At 31.9% G+C, this 20,724-nt stretch overlaps 1 protein-coding gene and 1 pseudogene across 18 annotated transcripts in view; one reads left to right on the forward strand and one right to left on the reverse strand.

Moving 5' to 3' along the window:
* VPS13B (vacuolar protein sorting 13 homolog B) overlaps window positions 1–20,724 on the reverse strand; it is a 685,469-nt gene that overhangs the window by 562,271 nt on the left and 102,474 nt on the right. The window lies entirely within an intron of this gene.
* Window positions 398–516, forward strand: LOC120595905 (uncharacterized; annotated as a pseudogene).

The raw sequence follows: 20,724 nt of genomic DNA on the forward strand, positions 1-20,724 counted from the left end.
AACACTTAAAGAGGATATGCATCGTTCTAAATGTCTAGTAACTATATTATATCTAGTAACTTATTGAATTCTGCCATAATACTCTTTGAGAGTTATCATTATCTTCATTTTTAAGATAGGAAAATAAGACACAAAAAGATAAATTAAGGTATCAAATATCATACAACTAGTAAGTAAAAAGTAGGAATTTGAGTCCAAGCAACATGATCCAGAATTCACATCCTATAATTCCTTTCATAAGTACTTATGAAGTATTTACATTATACCCAGGCTCCTATTTGACAGTAACACAAAAAGTAATTTCTAGAACCTCGGCCCTGGAATATCTAATTCATTGTTGCTTTATTCATTTGATTCTGTCATAGAATGAGGTGCCTTAAATAATTAAATGCTCCAGGTCTACAGCCATGCTACCCTGAACAAGCCCGATCCCATCTGATCTCGGAAGCTAAGCAGGGTCAAGCCTGGTTAGTACTTGGATGGGAGACCACCTAAGAAGATCTGGTGCTGTAAGCATAAAAATAAATAAATAAATAAAGGATTGTAAGCTGACAAGGTCCTTGCAATCTGTAAGGTCAACCAAGGGTTGCCTCGCCAAAAAGAAAACAATTAAGTGTTCCAAACAACAATGCTTTAAAGTAAAGAAACATCTAAATATGTCTGTGAGCAAGAAGTTGATAGTGAAGTTTAATGAAATCCAAAAAAATAAAGTAGAAAAAAAAATAAGAAACAGGGAAAAAAAATAATAGGATGCTAGTATAGTACATTCAATCACCCCACCCTCTCCTCAACCCCACCTCTTATTCCAGCCATCGCTATGGAGACCAATTCTATGCAGATTTTCACCAGCATTGTCTAAGGCCACTGTACATGAGACTCCAGTGGGAATTATTTCGTGTTCATGTATGCAGAGCCTAGAAGTGTAGGAAAAAATGTTTCTCTACTTTTGTTTTCCTGGCTGACAAAACTGAGATTCATTTCCTAAGTCTTTTAGGAAGGGCCAAGGAAATTGAGAATCAAAGAGAAGAAAAGAACTGAAATAACTGGAAAAGGCGTTAATGATCTTTGGAACAATATCAAGCAACCTTAAGCAGGTGTAACTGGAATCCCAGAACAGAGGAGAAAAGTGGGAGAAATGGAACAGAAAAATATTTAAGGAAATAACAGCCAAAAATTTTTCTATATTTGAAGAAAACTATAAACCCAAAGATCTAAGAATTTCAACAAACCCCAAGCAGAAGAGATTTAAAAAACCATACCAAAGGCACATTATAATCAAACTACTAAAAGATATATTTAAAAAACAATGTTAAAAGGAAAAATCTTAAAAGCAGAAGGTAGAAAAACATACTTCATATAAAGAAACAAAGATGAAAGCAGACTTCTCATCAGAAATGATGCACAACAGAAAACAAAAATAACATTACTGAAATGACGAAAGAAAGTGGAAAAACTGTCAACCTAGAAACAAAATTCAGACATCTTTTAAAAATTTAGGCAAAATAAAGGCTTTTCAGATTAAAAGCTGAGAATTTCTCACCAGCATACTTGCACTATAAAAATATTTAAAGAAAATTCTTCAAGCTAAAAAAAAATGTGGTACCAGATAGAAACCTTTGTGGAACTAGACAAAAAAATGTGAAGAGAGCCTGGAGTTGTAAATACATGGAAAGACTTTAAAAAAAAAAAAAAAAGAAGCATTCTTTCTCAATATCTCCTAAGAAGAGATTTAAAAATTAACTGTTTAAGAGAAAAAATACTAACAATATTTTGGGGGTTCGAAATATACATAAAACAATATGACAACAACAGAACAAAGAACAGGAGGGGTGAAATGGAAATATACTGCTATAAAATTCTTATTCTGTGTGTGCAGTGGTATAATATTAATTGAAGGGAGCTGTGATAAGTAAAAAAACGTAAACTAAACTTTAGAACTAAAGCCATAAAACAAAAAAACTAGAGTTAATAAATGTAATAGTGGAGAAGAAATGAAATCATAAGAAATATTCAATCCAAAACAAGTTAGGAAAAAAGAAAGGAACAAGAAATATGTGGAACAATTAGAAAACAAACAAGATGAAAGCCAAACTCAAACAATAAACAATTATATTAAATGTCAAAATTCTAAGCATATCAATTAAAGAGAGGTTATCAGATAATATTTTAAAAAATCAAGACCCAAGCCACTTTAAATATTAAAAAATAGGTGTAAAGGATGTAAAAAATATACCTTGTAAATCTAATTTAAAAAAGAGTTATGTTAATATTGTACAAAGTAGATTTCAGAACAAGAAATACTACCAGGGATGAAGAGAGGCATTTCATTGTGATAAAAGGGTTAAGTAGGTTTGTATGTACTACAGACATACCTTCAAAATACATAAATCAAAAGAAAGCAGAACTGAATAAAAAAGTAGACAAATTAAAAAACCGGAGATTTCAACACATTTCTCTCAGTAATTGCCTAAATGACATTTGCAGGACAGGCCTCTCAAAAACAGCAAAATATACATATTCATCAAAGATGACTACATTCTGGGCCATAAAAACAAGTTTTAATAAAATTAACAGAAATCATACAGAGTGTATGTGCTGATCACAACAGAATTAAAACAAATGAATAAAACAAAGTTATTTGTAAAACCCTCAAATATTTGGAAATTAAAAAATAACTCAAAATGCAGTCAGAAAGTCACATAAAATGCAATTTTAGAAAACTTATGATTTTTAAAAAGGTCACTGATTTAAAAGACAGAAAATGACAATCTAAAATATAATCAATGGTTAGATTTCCAGTCAAGATGGCTGGGTAGGTAAACACTATGTTTGTCTCCTATCACAACTATATCAAAATTACAACTAAATTATAGAACAACCATCATTGAAAATCACCTGAAGTCTAGATGAACAGAAGTCTTACAACTAAGGACAATATAGAAGAAGCCACCTCAAGACTGGTAGGAGGGCAGAGATGTGGAAGGAGCTGATCCCACAACCATGTGTGGCAGTTAAAAATTGAGAGGGATTTCTTGGCTGTGTAGGTCCCCCCAGACAAGCAAGGAAACTTGCTGTGGCAGACTCCCTCTCAGGAAGCCTAGAACAGCACATCCTGTGGCCAGCTTTAGACTGAGCCAGGGTACCACCTGGGGCCACATCCAAAGACAACACACCCAAAGAGCAGACAAGGCAGGCACCAGAGCCCTGCTAAAGAGAATCCTGAGCCGAAGAGTCAGTCCCTGGACAACAGCTCCTCCACTATAGTCATTCGCCAGTCCTCACAACCAATCAGCCTGAGGGTCAATCTCTCCAACTGAGGTACAAACAGCAACTAAGGCTCATCTACAAAAGGAAGGCACACACAACCAGCCCATACAAGAAACACACCTGGAACACTCAGCTCAGGCAACCAGGGAGATTGCGCCACTGGGTCTCACAGGACCCTATTAAACAAGGCCACTCTGCTAAGATCAGGAGACATAGCAGCTCTACCTAATAGACAGAAACAAACACGGGGAAGCAGCTGAAACAGGGAGACAAAGAAACATGTCCCAAAAGACCGGAACAAAGCTCCTTTTAGAAAAAAGAATTAAACAAAATAGAAATAAGCAATCTACCAGATACAAAGTAAAAAACATTGGTTATAAGGATGCTCAATGATCTCAGTGGGAACTTCAACAAAGAGACAGGAAACATAAAAAAGGACAAGTAAGAAATGAAGAATATGATAACTAAAACACAGAAAGTACTAGAGGGAATCAACGGTAGACCAGATGAAGCAGAGGACTGAATCACCAATTGAGAAGATAAGGTAGCAGAAAACACCCTTTCAGAATCTCAACAAGAAAAAAGAATGAAAAAAGTTTTGGATAGCTTAAGGAGCCTCTGAGACAATATCAAGCATATGAATACTCGTATCATATGGGTACCAGAAGGAAAAGAGGGAAATCGAAAACTTACTTGAAGAAATAATGATGGAAAACTTCTCTAACCTAGTGAAGGAAATACACATACAAGCCCAGGAAGCACAAAGAGTCCCAAACAAGATAAACCCAAAGAGACCCACACCAAGACATACCATAATTAAAAGGCCAGAGGTTAAAGGCAAAGAGGGAATCTTAAAAGCAACATGAGGAAAGCAGTTACCTACAAGAGAGCGCCCAGAAGACTGGCAGCTGACTTCTCAACAGAAACTCTGCAGGCCAGAAAGGCTTGGCATGAAATATTCAAATGATGCAAAGTAAGAAACTACAACCAAGATTAGTCTACCCAGCAAAACTATCATTTAGAATCAAAGAACAGATAAAGAGCTTCCCAAATAAGAACAAGCTAAAAGAATTTATCACTGCCAAGTCAAAATTACAGAAAATGTTGGAGAGACTTCTTTAAGAAGAAGAAAAAAAAGAAAAAAGATCAAAAATATGAATAAAATAGCAACAACTACACATCTATCAATAATTACTTCGAATGTAAATGGATTAGGTGCTTCAATCAAAAGACAGGGTGGCTGAATAGATAAGAAAACAAGACCTTTATATATGCTGCCTATAAGAGACTCACTTCAGATTGAAAGACACACAGAGACTTAAAAGGATGGAAAATGAAAACAAAACAAAACAAAAAGCTGGGAAAGCCATACTTATACCAGACAGACAGACTTTAAAACAAAGGCTATAACAAGAGACAAGGAAGGACCCTGTAATCCCACTTCCGGGTATTTATCTGAAGAAACCCAAAACACTACTTTGAAGGGACATGTGAATCCATATGTTCATTGCAGCTTTATTTACAATAGTCAAGATATGGATGCAATCTGGGTGTCTACCAATGGATGAATGGATAAAGAAGAGATAGTACATATATACAATGGAATATTACTCAGCTATAAAATAGAATAAAATCTTGCCATCCGCAACAACATGAATGGACCTAGAGAGTATTGTGCTGAGTGGAGTAAATCAGACAGAGAAAAATAAATGCTATATGATTTCACTTACATGTGGAATCGAAAGAACAAAACAAACAAACAAAACAGAAGCAAACTCATAAATACCAAGAAAATTTTGATGTTTGCCAGAGGGAAGGTGGTAGAAAAGGGGAAGGGATTAAGAAGTACAAATTGGGGGGAAGGGGCTCCATAGTGTAGTGGTTAGCACGTCTGCTCTATACACAGAAGGTCCTGGGTTCGCACCCCAGGTTGAGCCACGGACCATACCGCAGGTGTGCCGGGGGTGTCAGGCCCTGGATGTTCCAGGTCCTGGGCACGCACCGCGAGCATGTGGGAAGAGATGCCCCGCCTTCAGAGATCCAGTTCTTAAGGGGAGACAACAACATCCAGTAGGTCAGGGGGGATTAAAGAGGGGACCAAAATAAAAAAAGAAGTACAAATTGGTAATTACAAAATAGTCATGGGGATGTAAAGTACAGCATAAAGAAGACAGCCAATAATATTATAATACCTATATATGATGGCGGATAGGTACTAGATTTATCGGGGTGATCACTTCGTAAGTTATATAAATGCCTAATTACTATGTTGTACACATGAAACTAATAAAATATGTCAACTGTAACTGAAAAATTAAAACATTATTTAAAAAATAAATAAAATATAATCAGGGTTCTTAGAGAAACCAAAACAGAAATAGTATACAAAAACATCTAACAAAAGAAATCTTGCCTAAAGACATAAATCTACATACCAAGTGCAAAATTAAGAATAATCATGATCCTAGTAAAGTTATACCAAGAAAGATAAAAAAAAAAAAATTTTATGGGTATTCAGTCAAATGAAGTAATATGGAGATACAAGGACCTCTCTCAAATTTCCCCTTTCTATTATCCTCCTTAACCCGTTCATAACAGTCTAATAAAAACAATGTGTGTGCACAACTCAACATTAGAAGAACAAAAGGGAATTTCAAGCGACAGCTCTATACAGCTGAGATACTGATAAGTTTCATGCCAATTGGTTACCTTTGTAGTTTCCAAGCATGCTTTAACTTCATCTTTCAGTTAACGGGCTCCTTTTCTACCCATTGTTATTGCAGCCAAGGACCACTTTGCTAATAAATCTAATACCCTTCTAAGTAAAAAGTAGCTTTTTACTTGAGAATTCCTAGGTCTATAAGGAAATGAGCTATAATGTTGTTGCTGTGATTTTTGACTGTTTAGATCCCAAATTAGGCCTAGTTATTATCTTCAAGATTCATGTTGAAGCTGTTCTCTCAAATATCGACAAAATTAGCAAATATTTACTAACTGCCTACTCTACAGCAGTCATATACTTAGGAAATATCTTAGCCATTTTAAGGTATTTATGAACAAAAATTAAAATCCCAGTGTCCTCAGAGCTTACAATCTAATGGAAAAGGGAGGCAGATAAAAATCAACAAATACAATAAGTAAAGAAATGATATAAGTTAGAAGACATATGCTATCGAAAACAGAAAAAATAGAACACAGAATAAAGACTGTTGAAGAGGTATCAATTTCATATAAAGTGGGTAGATTTTATTAAAAGGATAGTTCTTATTGCAAGAAAAACTTGAACAGACTTGTTGAAGGAAGTAAGAGACAGCTATGTGGGTATCCCTGGTAAGTGAGTCAGGCAGATGGACAGTCTATGTAAAGGTTCTGAGGTAGAACTGGGCCTGGCAAATCCAAGCAATGACAAGGAGGTCACTGCGGCTATAGTAGTTTGATGATAACCTAATTCACTAATTCAATTGGCTTTCTAGGGGTTCTATGCATAAGAAATATACAAATAGGCTTTATATAGCCATTCTTCTGAGATTCAATCTAAGTCTGACCTTGTAGGGTTCAATTTCCTGAATTTACTTATATTTTTAAATCTCTTATCTTTTACCTTACTGTCAAAGTTTTTCATTCAAGGTACTAGATGTAGAACATGAAATTTTTAAAATCTGAGTTCCAATTCTGGCTAAATCACTTATTTGTTTTATGTTTTTAGTGGAAAAATTACGTAACTATTCTGAGCTTCACATTCCTTATAAAACATGTATAATAACTCCTGCCAAATCTACCACAGATAATTGTAGTAAAAATCAATTACATTTAATATATAAAGCTTAACAGATAATTATTTATTCGGATCTGAAGAGAAGGGCACTGTTTTTATATTTAATGAATTCGAAGTGAGACAAACAAGTAACCAAGTAATTATAACTTCATAGTAAGTGCTAAAACAATGTTATGTAAAGGCTCCTGTGAGCTACACTGAGAAGAAGGCTGAGGGGGGAAAAAGTGCATGTGTTATATTTAAGTTTAATCTTGAAGAATAAATATGAATCATTTCAGGAAAAAATTATAATTTCTTTAAAGAAAAAAGATATCTCAATACAAAAATTATCCAACCACATAAACAGGAAACTTACAGAATATGAGATCAGAAATGACCCATTAACATGAAAAGACTCTAAGCCTCACCAGTAAAAAGGGAAATTCAAATTTAAAACAATGTATGATTCCTTCAACCTCTCAGTTTAAAAAAACCACTCAGGACCAAACTCATCTTCTAGGAATCCATCTGAAAGGAATCCTCATGAGTCTGCAAGAATACCTGCACGAAGACAGTGTTTCTGGTATTCTTTAATAGAAACTAAACCTGAGATGACTAATTGTTCAATAAATTCTGGTATATTGACTTCATGTAAAATTACTCAGATATTAAAATAATGAAGGTAGATAAATCTGACATGAAAGAATAACATGAAATATGGGTAAGTAAAAAGATACATAGTTGCATTATAATATGGTTACATGTGATGGCAAGAAATGCCATTTCTATGTCTGCATGTGTTTGCGCATTGTGATTAATACTTTTAGAACTATTAATAGTAGCCATTCCTGGAAGAGTAGAATAGTGGATAACTTCTATGTGATTTTTTTCCTTTTTTCCCTATGTAAATGTCTGTATTGTTTTACTTGGTCCCTTAAGAAATCCAGATTATTACTTTTTGAGAAATTTATATTACTCTTTGTTCAAAAATTTTTAAGAAATTACAATATTTCAATAATGAATTAAGGAAATCATAAACTATGTCAAAATGAATTAATTTCACAAAATATTTTTAAAATGTGAAGATATCAGCATTATAAATGTTTCTGACTATGTTGGATTATCAAATTTCTTGCTTCTTCATTGAAAGAAACTTCACTTAAAATCTCCCAAAAAAGAAATAACATCAGCAAAAATGGTAGAGTAAGGTACAACAAAAGTTTGTCCCTCCATAAAAGCGACAAAAAAGTTGTCAAAAACTGTCAAAATTCAGAACTCTGGGAACTAACCAAAAGCCTGCAGCATGAAAAATTAAGTTAATAAAACCCAGCTCAATCTCGGTGGAAACAGCGTTACATCCCATGCCCCCAAGCTCAGCAGTGGCACTGAAGACCTCACATTCCCAGGACAAGTAGCAGTAACAGAAAAAGCAAAACAGACCTCATCCACAAGGAATTGTGGTTATTTGTTTTGACTGGTGGCTGCCTAGAGAACCAATTCAAAGAGCTTGCTTTATCTCTCTTCATTTGAAACTGTCACCAACAACTACCCAGAGGTATTTAGAGAAAACATTTACAGGTCAATGTATTGCACTAGTCCTTGCTACCTGGGACAATGAATAAGAGAAAGAGCAAAAAACAGACTAAGCAAAATCTTGGGGAAAAAGTCTGGGGAGTGATACTTTGAGGAATAAATAGAATGAAAAGCTCCAACATCTTGCTGAAGGCCATACACATGCTCAAGACCATGCAGTTGCAGAGGAAAGGCCAGAGAAAGGTCTTAAGCCTCCAACTCTGCCTGATTTTCAGGGTCTACTCAACAAGAAAAGAAGGCAGAGCTGTCAATTGCCTGGTTGAGTTTCAAAGGCATTCCCCATCAGAAACCAAGGAGGCCACACAGCAGTGGGATGAAATATTCAAAATTCTAAAAGAAAGAATTGTTAATAATTATAAATCTGACAAAGCTATCCTTTAAAAATGAAGTAGAAATCCCCCAAGAAAGAAAAGTCCAGAACCAGAAGGCATCACTGGTGAATTCTACCAAACATTTGAATAAAGAATAAATACCAATCTTTTGTACTTGTGCAAAAAAATGGAAGAAACTCTTCTTTGTTCCTTTTATTAGGCCAGTATTATCTTGATACCAAAGGCAAAGACAACATAAGAAAAACAAAAGACCAATATCCATTGTGAACAAAGATGCAAAAATCCTCAGTAAAATACTAGTAAATCAAATTCAAAAGAATATTAAAAATATTATACAGCTAAACAATTGGAATTTGTCCTGGAATTAAAGGAGTGTTTCACAATTTAAGAAAATCAATATATCATATTTATAGAATAAAGGGTTGGGGGAGGGGAGAACTTGTTCATCTCAACTGCCACATAAAAAGCATTTGACAAAATCCAACTCTTTCATGGTAAAAACACTCAACACACAGAATAAAGGGAACTTCTTCAACATGATATACAAGATTTATAAAAAAACATACAACTAACATCATACACAGTGGTTAAAGACTGAAAGCTTTCTCTCTAAGAGAGAAAGACAAAGACAAGGATGTCTGCTCTTCCCTTTCCATTCAACATTGTAGTAGAGTTTCCAGCCAAGAAATCAGGCAAGAAAAACGAAAGACATTCAGAGAGCAAAGGAAAAAATAAAACTATCACTCACTCCTCACAAATGACATAATCTTATACACTGAAAACCCTAAAGAAAACACACAATTAGAGTTAATAAACAAGTTCGACTAAGTTGCAAGATACAAGGTAATTACACACACATACAAAAAAAACACTTTTATATCTTTATACAATCACAACAAATAATCTGAAAGAGAAATTAAGAAAATTCCATTTACAATAACAAAAAAAGAATATTTAAGAATAATTTAACAAAGAAGTGCAAGACTTATAAGGAAAACCACAAAGCAATGTTGAAAGATATTAAAGAAGGGATCTAAATAATGGTAAGACACCCTATGTTTATGCATTAAAAATTTTAATATTGTTAAGATAGCAATACTCACCAAATCGCTCTATAGATTCCATACAATACCTATCAAAATCTCAGCTATTTTGAATGAAAGAATAAATATCTTAAAATTCACACAGACTTTCAAGGGACCTCAAGAGGCAAAACAATCTTGAAAAAACAACGAAGCTGGAAGACTCATATTCCCTAATTTCAAAACTTAATACAAAGATACAGTAATCAGAAAAGTCTCACACTGGCACAAGGATAGACATCCAAATCAGTGCACTAGAAATGACAGTCTAGAAATAAACCCATATGTTTATGATTAACTGGTTTCTCATAAGGGTGTCAAGAGCAATCAATGAGAAGTGAAGAGTCTTTTGAACAAACGGTTTTGGAACAACTAGATATCCAAAGACAAAAGAATGAAGCTGGACATCTCCTTCACACCATATATCAAAACTAACTGCAAACTGATCAAACAGCTGAATCTATAAAATTTTAGAAGAAAACACAAGTGTAAATCGCCATAATCTTGAATTAAGAAAGTTTTTTAAATGTGATTCCAAAAGCAAAACCGACAAAAGGGAAAAACATAAATTGGACTTCATCGAAATTAAAAACTTTTATATCAAAGGATACCATCCAGAAAGTAAAATGACAATATACAGAATGGGAGATAATATTTGCAAATTATATATCTAATAAGGGTCTAGTGTCCAGAATTTGCAAAGAACTCCCACAACTCAACAGCAAAAAGACAAACATTAAAAAATAAACTAGGAGATGACAGACATTTCTCCAAAGAAGACAGAAATGGCCAATATGCGCATGAAAAAATACTCAATATCATTAGAGAAATGAAAATCGAACCCACAGTGAGATGCTATTTTTATACTCACGAGGATGGCTATAATAAAAAAAAAAAAAAGAAAGAAAGAAATATGCACTGAATAAAAGATTCTTTAAACCAAACAGGTAAAATAGTAAAAATCAAGAGACAGTAGGAAAAACAAATAGGATCCAATTCACAAATTTATATTTCATCATCACTGGTTTCTTTTGCTTTTCCAACTTGGCAGCCATTTTGAAAGTCATTTTCTTTTAAGGGTTTAAAAATTGAGAGGTAGTTCTCTCTATTATGCCCTCAAATTTCTGTTTAAAACCTAACAACAACAAAAAAGTTTAATAGTAGTGATACTAAGTAAGGAAAACAGATATTTGAAACATCTACAATATAAAAAGGTACAATTAATCTAGCCACTCCAGCTTCAGCCAGACACTCTGTGGTATTTAAGAAGTTCTATGGTGAAGCGAGAGCTATGTTCTTATAACTACAGCAGTATTTATTTTTAAGGCAAAATTATAGTCAAGATTCTTTTTACAAGTAGGTCTTTACTTTTTCATAACAAATTCAGCTACTGTGTATGGTACTCTAACTTTCAAGCCATCATGTCACATAAAATAGTTCCCAAATGGATAACACAGACTTAAATAAAAACTTAAACATATGCAAATTTTAAAAGATTAATTTATTCTACATTTTAATAATGCCCAAGGGTAGGGGGGCAATTCCTTCAGATTCAATTTAATTTAACATCAAAAGAAATAATTCACTTTGTAAGAAAGCCAGAATTCAATAATAAACAAGTTATATCATACACGTAGGACATGTTTTTGTGGTTTATTTTCCAGCTGTAACCAACTACAAATAAAATTACATTTTATTATACATCTGTTAAGTATTCCAGTAGCATTTGACCTAAAATAAACTATTTTAAAATTATTTGGCAATATATGGTAGCTTATACAATGTACCTGTTAGTGTAACAATATCAATGAAGAGAGGATTTTTTCCTTTTTTTGTTTTTGTCAATTTTTGTCAAATATTTCTAACAGGTTAACAAGTATGGAAAATAAATACCCATATATCCAATTTAATGAACTCAATCCATTAAACCATAACATTATACCATATTTGCTTCAGAAATTTTTAAACAAATCAATAGCTTTTATACATTTTTAAAGCTATTTGGGGGGCTCATTAAAATGTCAATGAAAATGCACAATAAAAGTATAATTTTCCTTGTGATTTATGCCACTACAAATTTATTTAAACTTTGTTTAAAATAAAACAGCTCAATAAAATTCATATTAAACGTATATAACAACTTCTGAATTTACCTAATTTTTTTTGAAATATCATTAAACCTACATTTTAACAGTTAAGTTGGTGAAAATAATTTTTTTAACAAATGGCTGTTTCACATATCCCTAAATCCTAGTCTGAACATATGTTCATTTTGCAGAATAGGTTTAAAAACTATCAATTCAAACATTACTCTCTAGGGAAAAATAAATCCTAATGTAACTAGTGGGATAAACAACTCATTAAAACTAAACTTGGACAAACTCCAGAATAAATTTAAGGAAATAGAAACAAGTAGGTCTTGATTGTATAGTAGCAAAGACTGAAAATGAATATGCCCTAATTAACAAATACTTTAAAAGACTGTTTCTACCATCTGCTGACAAATTACTATACATAGCTGGTGAAATTTTGGACTGATACAGCATTTCTATAAAGAAAATTCTTCCTGCAAAATTTTAAATAAAAAATGTCGAAGTGGTTCTACTAATCGATGCAAAGGAATTAACTTATGCAATCCACTCATGCTCACAGGAATACCATAAAATTTTTTGCCATACATAAACTTGAAGAACAGCCATCCATTCTTTTAAAATCAACACACCTCATAGCAACTGAAAGAATATCTTCAGCAACAGCTGGATCTAAAGATTTATACAGAATCCCCAAATGCAAAGTTTGAAGCTACAAATTGGTTCCAAAAATGTATTTTTGTTATTACTCACATCCTGTACAGTAAAATAAGATTAGATCACTTTCTCCAAAATAAAATGAGTACAAAACTTCACTAACTCAACTTGGAAATGAAAGCAGTTTAAAAAACTAAGAAATTCGGATTTAGTTCTGTATACAATGACCCTTTAACTTACACATCAATACTTAAATGAAAAGAAAAAATTTTTAATTAAATGGTTGGTAAAATGAAAGGTTAAATTAGCTCCTCTTTCCTCCTTCTGATCCACTCCACTCCTCATAGGTAAGTAGCCACTTTCTGAGTTTAGCATACACACCTACAGATTGTCTATTGATTTTATGCATTCATTGATATGCGTGTATAATTTTAATGTATATATGTGTGTGAGCATAAGTCTACAGCTTCCTTTGATGACTAAACATTACCTTAGAGATCATCAAGATCTTTTGACATCAGTATATATACTTCTACATTGCTCTTTTTAATGCATGCTTGATATTATGCTGTTCGAATCAAGTTTCACATTCATCAGCAGTATATCAGAGTACCCTTCTCTCAATATCCCCACCAGTACTATTATAGTTTTTAAATACAATGATTTTTTAGTATTTGCAAATGGCTGTAAAATACAAATTACATAATTTGTATTTTATTTAATACAAATTAGATAAAAATATTTAACCATGTTTCTAAATTTCTGAAATATCATTTGAAATGTTAGATAACAGATGGACAAAGAAAATGAGAGGTAAAACTTGTCTCTTAAATAAAAATATAATGAATGCTTGATTATTATAATATATGAAGTACAAAATCTTACAATGAGCTATGGGTGGTAGCAATCAAACAAAATACAAAAGGAGCAAATGTTGTCTCTTCATTAATCTCAACATCTCCTAGACAAGTTATTTGATACAGATAGTTGATTCATCTACCTAAGTAAAAATGCTTAACTACTCAGGTAAAAAGAGAAAGAACGTGCGTTTATGCAATATATTTTATATATGTAATGAATAACATTCAAATATAATCTTAAAATTCTGATTAGGAAAATCACTAAAATTTTAGTTCAATTTCAGTAATTAAAGTCACTGCTTTTGCTTTGGCCAAGAGCAATTTTACATGTATGATATAAGTAAAGATGAGACGAACTTGGTTGTCAAAAAAGCATACAATCTAAATCAATCAGACAACCAAAAAACACTGACATCACTTAAGAAATTACCAGCTACACATCAATAAACACTCACTTGTGCCTACCACAGGTTCAGGATTTTGAAGTGTCTGTCAGAGGGAAAAGAGATGTTCCTTATGGAGCATAAATTTTTAAAAAAAAAAATGAGAAAAGCTATTAAATAATCACAAGCTAGTGTAAAATCACTTCTACGAAAAGTACTATGAAAAACAAGAATGATATCCCATGAATTATTAGGCAATGTGCCCTAGTCAGAGAAAGTATCAACTGGACCAATATCTGAGGGGTGAGTAAAGATTATTTAGGTTGTGGACTAGTGAAAAAAATACAGTGAAAGACTTGGCTGAAAGAAGATAAACTTAAAAAGGGCAAGAAGGTTGGAGAGGTTAGAGAGGAAGATGCTCAGATGATTCTAGACAGCCAAGAAGGGGCCAGATCTGGAGGGCATCACAGAACATTTTAAAGATTTTAATCTTCACAGTAAAAGCTATGAGAAGCAAAGTATTTTAGGGAGGGGAAGGATATAATTAGAACTATCTTCCAAAAACAAACCAATCAAACAAACCTGGCTTGCAGACATATGAGTTAGCTGGTAATTAAAAAAAATCTCTCTAAATATTTAAGAGGATCAAGAAAGAAAAAGCAAATACATCTTATTCATACTGGGACTCCAAGGCCTACGACACAACAATTTTGACATGATAGATGCCAAAAAGGTATTTTTAAAACAAATAAATGACTCAATAATCAGCTGAAACTTGAAAAATCCTAAGCTTCATCTAGTAAACTAGAAATATTTTAACTTATAAATCAAAATGAATACAAAGTTATTATCGAGATCTTGTTAATAAGTTACCAACGTGCTATTAAAGGCTCTACCAACAATTCCTCTAGATCTATTATATCACCTTCTCTCATCTTCCATTTCTACACATATAAAATAGAGATCACAATACCTTTGTTTATTCCAAAGGTCAGTTGCAAGTTTCAAATAAATCCCTGTACATACTAGAACTAATTAAGTACAAAATGCTATACAAGAGAATTATAATGCTGTTCTTAGAGATTTTCCTCTGCTACTAAATATGTACTGTATGATCATTTGAAAATGGGAACTCCAATGATCATTTGTTCCTAAATTTCAAGTTAATATATTAAAGAGATGAAATCATCAAACACTTCTAAGAAATAAATGAGAGGCAACGATTAAAAAAAAAAAAACAGACTAAATTTGGTAATTTCTAACCAAGACATTTCCCTTGGTTATACTAATAACTTAGAATTCTTTTAAATATACTCTTAAGTTTCAGTTCTCAAAAAATAATGAAACCCAGACATATTTAAAAGATACTGTCACTAGAATAAAATGTTGTCACAGGATAATATTCTCCTGCTGTTGTGCATAGACAAAACCAAATACCGAGAAGAAGCTAGCATAATTCTTCTTATAGAAACAGATATAAGTCTGTAATAATGTTTTCCATTATCTAAATCAAATTTAAAGACAATAATCTAAGAATAAATTATAAGTGTTCATTTGGGTACCACTAAACAAACAATTTTACTAAATTTAAAACTTTTCACAAGGGAAATAGATGGATCATATTTGCCTATATAACTTCACATTCAAATGGTCATAAAATTGCATGTGGAAAATATCAAATTTTCCAAAAGCAAAATCAAAGAAAACCTTCTTTTCTCATTGCACCAACTCTAGTTGTTAACACGTGTCACATGCTCTTCGTGCCCTTACTAAAATAATCAAAGGTAAAGTCTAACTGATACTATTTACCTATATTTTTGTTTTTTGTATCTTTTTAATTCCAAACACATGCATACTCTTTTAAGAAATATAAAAGTGAGTATTTTTTCAACTGGTCATTTATTTAAACATACTACAAAACATGTCAAAACATGTCAAAAAACAAAATTTGGTAGGTTTATTAACATATTTAAAAATTGGTCAGTCCTTCCAGGGAATTATTCAAACAATAATGCATTAATATTCTAAAAAATTAATGAATTTTATAAGTAAAATATAAAAGGATTACTAATAAAATGATTGACAATATTTATAATTTAATGATTGAGTATTTTTACCTACAATGTGGCAATGTGTTGAACGTAACCAAACTAAATCTTAAACCAGCACAATCGGAGACTTTTAAGTACTAAGAAACAAACAAAACATCTGTTGAAAACATTTTCAGAACCAATTATGTTAATTGTTAAATTTAAAACTCTGGACAATTATTCATATAATTATTACTTACAAGAAATTATTTCTTTAAAATTTTATAACGTTATTAAAAATCATGCAATCAAGACAAATTCACAGAAAAATCAATGACATTTGTAGGAAAACATCCTTAATTGAAATAAAGGCCATATTCATTTCTATTCTATATTTCTCAATTTCCAAAAAGAAATATAAATATATATATATGACTTATATAATAAAATTACCCTTTCTGATATGTACAAACAAACTGGTATTTCAGAGTTCAAATGCAATTTAGGTCAAAATTTTCACCTGATACAAATACAAAGCTATAAATAAATTTAATACATAAACCAAGAGTAAAATAAGTTTTTAAAGAATTGTAAGTTAATCTTATGAATTAGACTACTAATTTGTTATCACAAAATACATTAGAATCCTATTATATCTCACATGTTAAAATTCTATTTCTATTTTCCTATTTTTATTAATGTTTTTAAACTATCTTTTTAAAAAATTACCAAAGCAGAAGATACTCAATGAACTGGAATGAAAATATGCAAATGTATGTATATAAAATCTAGTTACAACATCCTTTATTATGCCTCTGAAAATGCTATGTGTCTCAGTCTCTGGCAGTCCTGTGGGCTAGAGAAATCCCAGAAGCCCTAGTGAAGAGAATCATTCACATGATGGGTTTCAGTAAAGGATGAAACAACAAAGCAAGGAACAGTGGGTTACTAGCTAACAAGAAACCAGTCATCCCCTAGTCACCCCACAACTGGGGAATCAAGACAGGCATTACCCTTTACCATGAGCCAGTGTCCTCACCAATAGCTGACACACTCTAGGAAGAGACAAAGAGACTGACTGCAATGAGACAAGAGAGAAATTTTAGGGGGAAAAGAAATGTTTGGTATCTTCATTTTATTGGTGACTACATGACTGTATAAATATGTCAAAAATCACTGAACTATAAATAAAATTGTTGAACTTCGCTGTATTTAAATTATGCTAATTTTGAAACAAAAACAATGTTTCTGAAAACAATGGTATAACTCATATAATAAACCATTATAGAGAACTTCATAAACCACATTCTACACAGCTCTTGCTGCAATTTAGTATTTTCAGGTGTAGCCGGGTTTCTAAGTACTTTTGTAATTTTTTAAATTATTCAGAGATCTTAGAATAAAATAAAAATATTTTGAGAAACAAATTATTAAAAATTAAGTATTCACCTTCAAATATTATTCTGCCCCACCAAAAAAGCTAAAAGAATGTTGTGATACTTAAAAAAACCTAAAATATAGAAATAGAAAATCCAAGGACTCACATATCTGAATATAGTATTAATTATAATTAAAACTGAAGATACTCAAGAATGATACATTTAACTTATACTTCTCTTCAGATGCTAGAATCTAAAAGAATATTTGCTTTAGAATATTAAACCTTCAGTTATTAAAAAAATTAAAGATAAGAAAAGACAGAGTTTGAGCACTTTAGCTACCGTTTCTTCCTTAAACATTAATACGAACAAATGTAACTGTTCTTTTTTCTAATGTCTTCGAAATTTAAGTACGCTGATCTAAAAATATTTATAGATTTAATTAAATTCTAGTTCAGTTCATTTTAATTAAATTTATTGAAAATCAACTATACACTAGGTCCTAAATGCAAGTATGAAAAATGAAACTAGTTGAGATGCAAAAATAAAAGTTCTATAATAACAAGATATAAGCTCTTTTTCAAAGTAAGTGAACTTTCTTCCTGAAAAAGACAAGTCTGATACAGAATTAAATTCTGTATTTAAACGAGTTTTAACACCAACAATCACAGAGCAAGAAGGAGCCCAAACACTACTCCCACATCCATAACTCTTCAAAAATTATGGCAAAAGCTTATGTATATTTGAGGTAGAAGAAGGGGCTAATAACACAAAAGAATATTCTTAGAACATCCCAAGTCACGGTTACAGCAGCAACTTATAACAAGGTCTGGAAACCCCTCGTGCAACTATGGAATTTACACATCTCTGAATAAGAAGAGTAAGGACAGTTATTTGTAAGCCTGAATACATTTTCTGCAGATTAAGGAAAGCCACATAAAGATGCAGAATAAAAACAAGTTAGCTACTGACATATGCTACGTCATGGATAAACCTCAAAAACATTTCACTAACTGATTTGAAGCCAGATACAGGATACCACATACTGTCTGATTCCAGTTATTTGGCATAAAAAATAAATTTATGGAGAAAGAAAGTAGATTAGTGGTTATCTGGGGCTGAAGATTAACTGTAAATGGGCATGAGGGATCTTGCTGGGGTGATGAAAATGTTCCAAAACTGATTTATAGTAAGTTGTACTACTCAGTAAAGTTACTAGAAATCACTGAACTGCATGTTTGAAATGGGTGAATTTTATGCTATATAAAGTATACCTCAATAAATCTGTTTATTAAAAAAAAATACAAGTTAGCAAAGCTATTCGTATGGAAGGGTGCCTAAAGATAGAAACTTATCTTTTTTTAGAAACTTGCAATACACTCTCATCAGTGGTGGAAGGGACTGCTAATCTTTAGTATTGATTCAGACGGGCAGAGCTAAAATTGAATTCCGACTTCACTATTTTATGTATAAGCATTCACAAGACAAAGATATGTATAAAGTTGGTATGATAGTGTCTCTCTCATAAGGTTGTTATGAAGATTAAATGAGATAATGCATAAGACTCTTAGCACTACTCCTGGCGTACATATGCTATTATTAATATTAATTCTGTACTACTAAAACTCTCCCCATTAATTTCTCACATTCCACTTACATAAGTTAAAAAATAATTCTGTTCATGAATTTTTAAAATCTAAATTATATGCAAATTAAAAATATAAGTATTTCTCAATGAATATAAGTAAAATAAGCATGAGATATGATTACAAAAATATGATTTCATTCTGAAAGTCTTGTCAAAAAATTAATCTCAATAATTTATAATCAAAGAGATTATATCTTCACATGAATGTATATATTAAAAACTTTACAATAAAAAACCTCTTATTTAGAAAGACTACAGATTTCTAAAGTTTAGGTACATTAAACATTATAACCCAGGAAAATGTACGTTCAGAGTACAAAGCAAGAATGTAAATTTAAAACATTTATATTTAAATATATACAGCTTTTAACTGAAAGGCGGTAATATAACTTAATCTCTAAAAATATTAGATTGTAACTCATGCTAAAGTAAAGGCTGAGAAATCAAAGTTTTAGAAAAGCTTACATTAAATCCAGAATTGTCAAACACATTCTACAAAATCATTCAACAAAAAGCTAGAGAATGTTTTTTAAAGCTGGAAAATAAAACAATGATATATTTAATTGATTTATTCAATGAATTTTCATTTATCTGTAGGAAGCTATATTTCAGTTCCTATCCCTATCTGTTCTACTATTAATTAGATGGTTTTCAGCTCAAATATAAATCATTTAAAAAATTCAAGAGAAAGATACAGACAATTCAAAAATATTATTCAATCAAAAACTATGTAAAACATCTCCAAGAGAGCAAAAAGGACAATTTTGTAATTAAATTTTAGAAGACAATATACACTGCTTCTTAAGCAATTTTTTTCTCCTTAAAGTTCCCTTACCTAATAGAATGTATATTTTCTACTGCAATGCGGGCCCGTATCTTGCCTATTTATTTTATTGGTGCATCTCTAGCCAGGGCCCTGCAAAGCTTTTGGCACACAATGGGCATTCATCACATATCTATGGAATAAATCTGAATGAATGAACAAAGAACAACCTCAAGTGTGCAAAAGGGCAGATAAACACAGTGGAAAAACTCACTCGAGTTTAAAAAAAAATAAAACTGAATGGGGAATGTTGCTCGCAAAATTAAAAAAAATATGCACCCTGTCTATCGGGGTCATCCTTCTCTGCCTGAGTCATCCCATAAGGATACAAAAGAAGACTTAAACCTGTTAAAAAGTTAGTAAAGTTCATAGAAAAAGTCAATAGAAGACAAAAACAGTCGGTATTAACAAAACAAAGAAAGACTAACAAATATGCAAGGAAATGCTTGAATAACAGTGGAAGGACGGTTTTTCACTAACCAGAAAGGGCAAGTGTGCCCCAAGTCACACACAACACAGAATTCCATAAGATGGAAGACTAAGTTCACGCACATAGCCATCTGGCATGTGGCCCACTGTTTTATGCCTGACATGAGATTACAGCTCAAATAAAAATATCACACCTTAGTAGACAGTACTAATAAGAACTAACAAACCATTTGCTTTAAGAAGTGTAGTTTAAACTGAGCTACTCCGCTACAAAGGGAGTTATTACAATAAAAAAGCAGAAACAAATATTTCAATAAGTTATCCAAATCAAAAGAGAAAGCTGGTATGAGAACAGTTTGCACTATGAACTTTCCAAATCAAATTTTACCATATGTTG

The sequence above is a fragment of the Pteropus medius genome, unplaced genomic scaffold, assembly GCF_902729225.1.
Source record: "Pteropus medius unplaced genomic scaffold, Ma_sr-lr_union100, whole genome shotgun sequence".
Classification (NCBI taxonomy): domain Eukaryota; kingdom Metazoa; phylum Chordata; class Mammalia; order Chiroptera; family Pteropodidae; genus Pteropus; species Pteropus medius.